Source organism: Arachis ipaensis, chromosome B07 (genome assembly GCF_000816755.2).
Source record: "Arachis ipaensis cultivar K30076 chromosome B07, Araip1.1, whole genome shotgun sequence".
Classification (NCBI taxonomy): domain Eukaryota; kingdom Viridiplantae; phylum Streptophyta; class Magnoliopsida; order Fabales; family Fabaceae; genus Arachis; species Arachis ipaensis.
In genome coordinates, this window is record NC_029791.2 from 90,519,479 (window position 1) to 90,530,982 (window position 11,504).

The following is an 11,504-nucleotide window of genomic DNA, read 5'->3' on the forward strand; positions in this document are numbered from 1 at the left end:
TCACTAAATAATGGAGCCTCCTTCCTCTTCTTCTATCACCGATCTGTTTAATTTCACTCTCTTTCATTTGATTCAGTGGCAAAGTTGTAGCCTCTCACCGCCGTCGCTGCCACCTCGCCGCCTCCTCTTCTCCTTCTTCATCGTGCTTTTCCTCTTCATCATCATGTTCTCTTCTTTGCTTCGATGAGAACGTGGGAGGAGACCTTGGTGTAAGAGAGGAGAGATTGAGAAAAAAAGTGTAGAAAACTCAGCAGCCATCAGAGTGAGTAAAGGAGAAAGGGATTAGGGGAGAGAAATAAATGAATTTTTGAAATTTGATTTCTTAATTTGAATTTGATTTCTCGCCTCATCCGCATGATAAAAACTGGTGGACAACCCAGTGTGAACTGCATGCAGTAAAGAATGAAAGAACCAAAAGTTATGAAAACAGATAACTGATTTTTTTATTACTTTTTGTACTCTTCATGGTTAATTTCAAGGTTTCTGCTGTGCCATTTGGCTGCCAACTGTCATGCAATAAAACTTAACACTTGTCTTGTGTAAGAACCGCAACTAATTAACAGTCTAATTAGATAATCTATTTGCCCAAATTAGGTTCTGAATAATTAGAGTGAGAATTAGGGGATTTAAATATGATTTTTTGACTCAGTGGCTTTTTCTGAGTCAGAAAATGTGTTTTCTGAGAAAAACTGTGAAAACTGTGAACCGGTGGTTGAACTAGTCGAACCGGTTCAAGTTTATCCGATACTGTGTGAGAAAAATTTAAAACAGTCAAAAACGTTAGAAAAATATTAGAAGTCAAAAACCGGGTGTTAATTTTAAAGGTTTGGCCCAAAAGTGGGCCAAACGGGCTAAAAACGCTAACAGGTTGGATTAGGCCCAAGTTGGGCCTAAGTCCAACACTATATAAGTCTCTTTAAGTGGCCAATTCAGCCACTTTAAAACCACACAACCAGCAGCAACGTGAAAAGAGAGAAGAGAGGTAAGGTTCCAAAAAATTCACTATTCATCATCTTCTTCTTAGAGCCATATCTCACTCTTCGGAGCTCCGATTTGTGTGCCGTCAGTTGCCACACGAAGCACTCGCCGAGCTCTTCGATTTCATTCAAACAAAGTGGTAAGGGATTTCAAGTTTCTTTCCCAGTTCCCCCTTCCATGACAGATTCGGTTTTTGGCTATGGTGAATGAATGGGTTTTGTCTTAATCAACTATGGGTAAGGTAAGATCACCCTTATCCTTTGTGAAATTGAATAATTAAGAACCCTAGGTACTAATTTATTGCACATTAATGTGTATAGCTTGGAATATTGATGGTTGATGCTTACTGGAGATTAATTGATGGCTTGATTGAGTTTGAGAACTTGTGGAAGCTTAGTTGAGGTCAATTTGGTGATTTTAGCACATATTAGGAATCAGCCAAGGTATGGTTTCGGTTTCCTCTATGTAGTATATAATATTCATAGACTCTTAGGCTAGTGACCTATAGGATAGGTTTGAAATAAAATGATTGTTGATATGTTGAATGTTGATGTATGATAGTTATTGATGAGTTGATGAATGTTGTGTTCAATTATTACGATTTACAATGATAAGATGATGTTGAATGATTGTATGGATTGGAAGTTGGTTTATTATGATATCTGTAGTGTTAAGATTGATGAAAGGGTAAGTTTGAATGTGGTTTGATCATAGGTGTTAAATAGTTGATGTTGAAGTTGAGAGTAATGAAATCAGAAGAAGAATGTGGTAAGGTTGGTGTATTATGATACAACACGTTAATTTTGATGAAAAGTGGAGTTTTGAATGGTTTGGAATGTGTATGGTAAGAAATTGTAGGAATTGTGAAGTTTGGTAAAATTGGTTTTTTGGTGAAATTTGTTTGATCATAACTTATGCCTCAGTTTTCTAAAATTGATGAGATTTGTTTAGAATTAAAGATCTTTGAAAACCCTTTAAATTGATATAAAATTTGTAAAATTTGGAATTTTGTAGAGGAAGTTATGATCATTCAAGATTAGTGTTAAAAATCTAAAATTCTGCTAAGTTGCAGAAAATTATGATTTCTGATATGTGCGCATGCACAGCCTTGTGTGGACACACAACCCTGCGAAAGTTTTGATCTGTGTGGACGTACACACCTGTGCGCAAGCACAGGCAGGGAAATACATTCTGTTTGCAGCGCTAACACAGCTTGTGCACGCACATATCTAAGGATAAATTGCAACCTGTGCGTCTTCACACACCTGTGCGCACGCACACCCCTGTGCGTACGCACACATTTTAAAACTCTCCAGAGCGTGTGCGTGCACACTCGTGTGCGGCCGCACACGCCCTGTTTCTCAAATTTTACTTTGTTTTCAACTATTCCACCTTCCCAACAGGTTGTAAGCCTCTCTATTACCATTTTAGGACTATTGGGCCTAGTTTTATACCTTTAAAACATTGGGAAAAAATGTAGGGATTTTAGATGATGTTATTTGTAAACTTAGAAAATGGAGGCCTAGGTTTCTGGCGTGCTGAGGATGGTTGGACGTTATGTGATGAATGGCTGAGGTATGAGATAAGAATTGAGGAACCATTGTGTAACACCCTAACTACCAAAGCTCGCACTTCCAGCTGTGCGACTCTGATAGTTCGGACATTACGACCACACTTATATTAATTAATACTAAAATATGAGCCTGTTTAAAACTTTAAACCGCAATACTACTCCCAAAGATACTTTCGTTCGATAACGTACATCCATAAATACCATTCAACTTACAACAACTCATAAAGAGTACATCCATATATATACATAAATATATATAAATAATATTACAAACATAATCCAATACAATTCCTATCCCTCTTACAGATTATATCAAGATAAAGGCGAGGGTGCAGTAAACCATAACTAAAACAATACAGAGCATCACAACAACAATTAAATAAGCTCTTCGTAACTTCTGCGCCCATATCCTGAAAGGGGAAAAATGTAGGGGGGTGAGAACATCATCCTCGAAAGGGTTCTCAGTAGAGGGTTTTTGGGAATTACTGTAATAGGATACATGAAGATAAATCGTACCAGTGATTAATAACCGTCTTATGCCTCTTTTCAAAAACAACGGTTTACAATAAAAATAAAGGCGGAAATCTTTTCTGAAAGAGGAACCATTCAATTCTCAAAAACTCAAAAGCCTTTCAAAACGGTTTACCTATGCTGAAACAAAATAGCCTTTCATATTTTATTCCAAACTAGAAACACAAAACCGAAATCAACCATCGGTTCATCTCATTCCAACCACGGCCCTAGGCCCAAACAATCCAACCATCAACCAATCACCACAATCCAACAGAGTCTCAGTAGCAAACATAAATAGGGAGATGCAAGCACAAACAAACAGTTATTGCAAGTAGAACAATTAGCAATTAATCACATAGGCAAACCAAGTATAGTATGCACACCCAAACAATGTCACATAGATGCATATGATGCATGCCTGTCCCTAGTGGCTGATGATATCATCTGTCGGTTATATAGCCAACCCGACACGTCCTGGTAGCTTACCATGGACAGAAACACCCATCGCGGAGCAAGTAGGTTTGAGCTACAACCCCATTGCTACTACCCGCTCAACCCAGAGCCAGTGGAATAACCACTATTGCAGCTACTACCCAGGCGGGTGTTTAACAGCTCAACCTGGAGCGAGTGGAATCACCACTACTACCGCTACTACCCAGGCGTCACAGTCTCTGACCTGGAGCAAGTGGGACGAACCACAACCCTTGCTACTACCCAGGTATCTCAAGCATATATTCATTCAGTCCCAATCATGGATCAACATCCATCTCAGCTATCCGGCTTAAATTCATAATTCATAGTCAGCCATACGGCCCATAACTCATTCGGCAATCAACCGTAAATCAATATCATACATAACCATTTCGGCTCACGGTTCAATCCAGAACCAGCCAATATTCATAATCATACACAGCCATTCCGGCCCATGACAAAACAGCACTTCCACCATTCGACATCATCAAATTCGTAAAACCGGCATTTTAGCCACAAATCACTTTTCTCAAGCCATTTCACTTTGAAATCAAACTTCAACTCTTTTTAGCCTTGGCTTTTAGAAATCTCGTTTCTCAAATCATCTCAGGCTCATAAGCCAAATTTACTCAAAGTGAGTTCCCTTTTTAAAACAAAGCCGCTCTTGGCATCCTCTTTCCGAAACCTCCAAAACTATGGAAAGTTAAAGATTCATTTTGGGAACATTCAAAATCACCCATCCCACAATGGGATTTTATAACAAAGTTTCTCGGCAGAGTCCCAAGTCTTTAGGGGAGAATAGCATAACTCATTTCGCCGAATTCATTTAAAATCACTCAATATCAACCGATTTAACTCATTTATAAAGCTTTAAAGAATCGGTTCCGCAATAAATCATTTATCAAAACCAGAGCAATTAAAGCAACCCAGGCTGGATTTCAAGAGCATTCTATCTTTCACATCATCAAAATAATTGACTCAATTCAAACCAATCCTCAACGGATTAAACTCATTTCAAATATTTAAAGAATCAACTTCAAACATTACATTTCACAAGCCACACAACAATTCAGCCAAGCCAACATCCATAATCGTTCGGGTCAATCAAATAATACATTAGGCAGATACAATCACTAATTACACCATATCTCACATCAGTATCCATATGTAATAATTCCAATAATAAACTGTAGCTTTCGGAAAGCGCCCCTACCTCAAAACACAAATTCCATAACTCAAACGCGTCACAGAGTCCTTTCCGCCTCAACCCGAAATCAACAATCAAAATCCCGGTTCTGCGTGTCTTTCTCAATAGTAGAAACAGCCTCAACGACACAAGTAAACTCGGGTTCTAACTCCTAGAACCATCAACATCACAATTACTTTATTACACAGAACAGAACACTAACGCATAGCTCTCGAAACAGGAATACTTACTGAAACTAAGAAAGAACGGCTGAACTGAACCGCAGTGCCCTCTGAATCGGTTGGGCGGTAGCCCCGGCAATCAGCCCCAAGCAGTAGCGGCGATCTGAACCACACGCAGCGACGATGAAGTTCCAGGAAACTCAACAGAAGGGAAACTCAACTTAAAAGCCTTACCGGCAATGGAGCTCGGTGGCGGCAGCGGCGTTCCCGGCGGTTGAGGCTCGGCCAGAAGCTCCGACGACACAGCAGTAGTGATGTTTTCCGGTGGCAGAGGCTTACTGGCGCACCCATGAGCGGCGATAAGGTTCCCAACAGCAGCTGGGCTTCACGGCGGCAGAGTAAGCACAACTGGCAACGGCGCGGCTGGAGGTCACGGCGCGTACGGCGGCAACGCGGAAGGACTCCGATGCGGTTGTTGGACCTCAGCTCGGCCTCAGATCCGTTCTCTCCTTCGCGCATCTCCCTTTCTCTCAGCCTGGCTCGGTGACTCGCGGATGGACCGAATGATGGCGGCACGGGGACGGTGGCGCGACGGCGAGACGCGGATCGACGGCAGGGCGCGGCGGCACATTCTGTTCTCTCTTCCCTTGCGTGAAAGCCCTCAAGGCGTGGCACGGCGGCGCGGCAAGATGGGAAGGCAGCGTTGAGCAGGACGACGGCGCGATGTCGGCGGTGAGACTAGCACGCCAGCGCGAGTCTTCCCTTCCTTCTCCCTTATTCCGCGGCCCCTTCCCCTTACCCCCATTCTTCTTTCTTTTTTCGTTCTTTCAGAGAGAAAGGAAGCTTTGTGTGTGTGTGCTGCCGCTGCTGGGTGTTTGGGGGGAAGGTTTGGTGGCTGTTAGGATTAGAGATTAGGGTTTCATGTTTTTGAAACTTAGGGTTAATGGTATTTTGGTAATTTCACATAAAATTGGGAATAATATAATAATTGAAACCCAAATTAAATCCAATACTAATTATATATAGAAAATTCTATTTGCTCATCAATTTCACAAATTATTTTCAATAAAATGTCCAAATCAAAAAATTAGAAATAATATAATTAATTTCTCTATTTTCCAAAATAGCAATATCAATATATTAAAATATTGATTATTTAGTCCATATCATATAAAATCCTTATTATTTCATAACTATCAACTTTATAATGCAAATATAGGAAATAACCCAATAATTATAAGATTAGATAATAAATCCTAATTATTTCAAATTTAATTAATCAAAACTTGCTCTAAATTTCTTTAATAAAGAAATTTCTGAAATTAAAGCTGTGGAAGTACTGAATTTGAAATTAGCTAATAATAGCCCTTTTTCAAAAGTTCTGGGTCTTACATCCTACCCACCTTATAAAAAAATTTTCGCCCTCGAAAATTGATGCAAAACGAACGAATTTCTCATAACAGTTCACCCTTGAACACATTTAAGGAAGAAGCAAAAATATCTCAACATATAAACATATATACGGTTTTCAAATACTTGGATGGTCGTATGCATAAAGATACAAAGGCAGGAGTGTGATTGTAAAGCAAACGTTACAAGGTAGGCTCAATGCAAAAGATAACATGGGTCAATCATGTGATAGTAGGGCAAGGCAACAAAGGCTATAAAATAGGATGGAGTTAAAATGATGTGCTCAATATCCGCACACTAATCTTATATCAACCTCAAGGTTTCAACTTTCCAACTCCATCAACCACTTTACAATTCCATACTCGATCACAAGTCTGACAATCACAAACCTGTTCGCAAGGAATAAAACGCCCACAACTCATACGTTGCACACCTACCGCTTCAACTTCCGTATACACATATCACGTCTTAAAGAACTAACGCATCGCGTTACTACATCTACAAGTCGCACGTGATATCAAAACAATTCTCGAGTCTACTTAGAAGAATACGAGATCTTAGAAAGGAGAGACAAATGTCAAAGACAATACTCATAGATTTGAAAGAATATATCCAATTCCAGATAAACAAGGATGTTCAAGCAATGAAGTTTGCTAGACACGATTCAATTGACAACTTCAAAGATAACCCTTAGATCAAAGAAGTTCAATAGGATAAATAAGAAGAAAACCAGCGCATCGGTTTGAAACAAACTCAAGATGAGTCGAGGAAGCATGAGGTTTACAGAAGAGAATATTTCAAACCCAAGACAAAGCTCACAGAACTCAAGAGCACGATTAAAAGTTCTTCCGAATACATTATTCATAAAGGAACCAAAACTTGCGGAAAAACCACTTCGCAGTCTAAAAGAAAGGTTAAGTAACAACATCCTTCAAGAGAGTAACAAAAGCATAATCGTGGCTTTACTTCAATACAATTTCATGTTGAAGTAAATCATGTAGAGTCTTAAAAAAAATAAAATGACACAAGTTTCGCTAAGAGCTAAAATATTTCCTCAAATATTTCCTCAAATATTTTAGAAAGATAATTAGGTGCACAACTTAACCAAAAGTAATTCATAAAACTCGGAAGAGAAATCAAATGCTTGTTCAAAATTCCCAAAGCCCATATTCAAACAAGCGTGTATAACATTTATAGCGGGGACAAAAGAGGAAGTTAAACTCTCTTTAGAAAAGAAATTTCGAGGTAAAATTTTACTTATAAATTGGTAAGAAAACAAGTGGTGCGTTACAAACGGACAGGTTTCCACTAACCAAGGAAGATTCTCAAAACTTCATTTAAAATAGCGCATGTCAACTTTAAATCATCTTTGTCAAAATTAAACAATGGTTTCAATTATAACCAAGCAACTGAAAAATAAGTTCGATTTGGAACTTCATCAAAGAGAATTCAATCTGCTTTATAAAATTCAAAACAAGATTCCAAAAGTATACTTGAAATCACCATGTCATAACGATATTCAAGAAGATTAGGATGTACTTGAAAAGGAGTCAAGCCATACAAGAAAAGATCTTAAATCAAAGTAGTTTAAACAAGATCTACTAGTCGTGAGACATCCAACAAGTTTTAAATTGATCCAAAAGAATACAAAAGTCGTAGAAAAAGGCAACTCAATCATTTGTAATTTCTCAAGGATAAATCTTTGACTAAAAACTCTCGTAGAGATAATGAGAGAATAAACAATGCACTAACTTGAAACGAATCAAACTGACTCACTTAAGGATAAGATTCACAAGAGAAGACAAACCAAGATCAATGATAATGTTCACAAGATGCAAAAGATTAGTTAAAAACAGAATCACGTATGACATTCATAGAGGTGAAAAGCTTAAGAAGGAGCGAGTCTGATCACAAGGAGAAAGCTATGAGTCCAACATTTTCAAAAGAATAACAAGGGCATAAACCATGCAGTATGCTAAATCAAACTCAAATCAAAATGAATTAAGTGAAGTTTACCAAACGAAACTCAACCTAAGTAAAAGCGAAAAATTCTTTCTTTCCGGGATCTTGAAGAATAACCAAATACATAATCAAATGAAGATGTTCATTGGAACTATAGTAAAATTATATAGAGTGGAAACATCAAATTACTTTTCAAGAGGAGTAGCAAACAAGAACTTCAAGTTAGGGTATGAAGAACAGGTCGACTCGAACAAAATCCAAGATACACAACTGAATAGCCTCGAGAAATAGTTTCTAACGTTCCCAAACCAGCGATTCGCTTCACTCAAAAGTCGTATATCATCTATGATAACCCATTAGTGCTTTCATATACAAAATTCACTAGTATTAAGCCGGCCAAACTTAATACCAAGAATCATGCAATGCAAGACTAACAGCGTTAATCAATAGACCGTCATGTGCATAAAGCTCTAATCCTCGTCATTCGACAAGACCTAATACATGACAAACACTCAGTGTATGCAATTGAAGCATAGTCAGTTCATTCCTCAGGCTCTACAGGAAGAACTGCTCTGATACCATAACGTAACACCCTAACTACCAAAGCTCGAACTTCCGGCTGTGCGACTCTGATAGATCGGACATTACGACGACACTTATATTAATTAATACTAAAATATGAGCCTGTTTAAAACTTTAAACCGCAATACCGCTCCCAAAGATACTTTCGTTCGATAACGTACATCCATAAATACCATTCAACTTACAACAACTCATAAAGAGTACATCCATATATATACGTAAATATATATAAATAATATTACAAACATAATCCAATACAATTCCTATCCCTCTTACAGATTATATCAAGATAAAGGCGAGGGTGCAGTAAACCATAACTAAAACAATACAGAGCATCACAACAACAATTAAATAAGCTCTTCGTAACTTCTGCGCCCATATCGTGAAAGGGGAAAACTGTAGGGGGGTGAGAACATCATCCTCGAAAGGGTTCTCAGTAGAGGGTTTTTGGGAATTACTGTAATAGGATACACGAAGATAAACCGTACTAGTGATTAATAACCGTCTTATGCCTCTTTTCAAAAACAACGGTTTACAATAAAAATAAAGTCGGAAATCTTTTCTGAAAGAGGAACCATTCAATTCTCAAAAACTCAAAAGCCTTTCAAAACGGTTTACCTATGCTGAAACAAAATAGCCTTTCATATTTTATTCCAAACCAGAAACACAAAACCGAAATCAACCATCGGTTCATCTCGTTCCAACCACGGCCCTAGGCCCAAACAATCCAACCATCAACCAATCACCACAATCCAACAGAGTCTCAGTAGCAAACACAAATAGGGAGATGCAAGCACAAACAAACAGTTATTGCAAGTAGAACAATTAGCAATTAATCACATAAGCAAACCAAGTATAGTATGCACACCCAAACAATGTCACATAGATGCATATGATGCATGCCTGTCCCTAGTGGCTGATGATATCATCTGTCAGTTATATAGCCAACCCGACACGTCCTGGTAGCTAACCATGGACAGAAACACCCATCGCGGAGCAAGTAGGTTTGAGCTACAACCCCATTGCTACTACCCGCTCAACCCAGAGCCAGTGGAATAACAACTACTGTGGCTACTACCTAGGCGGGTATTTAACAGCTCAACCTGGAGCGAGTGGAATCACCACTACTACCGCTACTACCCAGGCGTCACAGTCTCTGACCTCGAGCAAGTGGGACGAACCACAACCCTTGCTACTACCCAGGTATCTCAAGCATATATTCGTTCAGTCCCAGTCATGGATCAACATCCATCTCAGCTATCCGGCTTAAATTCATAATTCATAGTCAGCCATACCGCCCATAACTCATTCGGCAATCAGCCATAAATCAATATCATACATAACCATTTCGGCTCACGGTTCAATCCAGAACCAGCCAATATTCATAATCATACACAGCCATTCCGGCGCATAACAAAACAGCACTTCCACCATTCGACATCATCAAATTCATAAAACCGGCATTTTAGCCACAAATCACTTTTCTCAAGCCATTTCACTTTGAAATCAAACTTCAACTCTTTTTAGCCTTGGCTTTTAGAAATCTCGTTTCTCAAATCATCTCAGGCTCATAAGCCAAATTTACTCAAAGTGAGTTCCCTTTTTAAAACAAAGCCGCTCTTGGCATCCTCTTTCCGAAACTTCCAAAACTATGGAAAGTTAAAGATTCATTTTGGGAACATTCAAAATCACCCATCCCACAATGGGATTTTATAACAAAGTTTTTCGGCAGAGTCCCAAGTCTTTAGGGGAGAATAGCATAACTCATTTTGCCGAATTCATTTAAAATCATTAAAACCTAGGCTTTCCGATTTGAGTAATAAAATAGGATCTAAGCCAAACCGAGTCACATAATCATTTACTTCCTTCAAAGTCGTTTCCTTTACTTAGGCAAAACCAGCTTCAACCCCCATGATAAATTTTAAAGCGTTTCAACTGTTCAAAATTGTTTTAGTCTTGCAAAAGTTTAGAGTTCAAAGAGTACTTAAAACCTTTCTCAAAACATTTCAAAATAAAACTTGTCAATAGACATTCAGGTTCTTTCAAAGTCATTAAAACTTCTTTAATTGAAATCCCCAAGTCAAATTTCAAGGCACCAACAGTCGCCTCAATGGCATACCTCAAGGAAACCATTTCAGAAATCAACTCAATATCAACCGATTTAACTCATTTATAAAGCTTTAAAGAATCGGTTCCGCAATAAATCATTTATCAAAACCAGAGCAATTAAAGCAACCCAGGCTGGATTTCAAGAGCATTCTATCTTTCACATCATCAAAATAATTGACTCAATTCAAACCAATCCTCAACGGATTAAACTCATTTCAAATATTTAAAGAATCAACTTCAGATATTTCATTTCACAAGCCACACAATAATTCAGCCAAGCCAACATCCAAAATCGTTCGAGTCAATCAAATAATACATAAGGCAGATACAATCACTAATTATACCATATCTCACATCAGTATCCATATGTAATAATTCCAATAATAAACTGTAGTTTTCGGAAAGCGCCCCTACCTCAAAACGCAAATTCCATAACTCAAACGCGTCACAGAGTCCTTTCCGCCTCAACCCGAAATCAACAATCAAAATCCCGGTTCCGCGTGTCTTTCTCAATAGTAGAAACAGCCTCAACGCCACA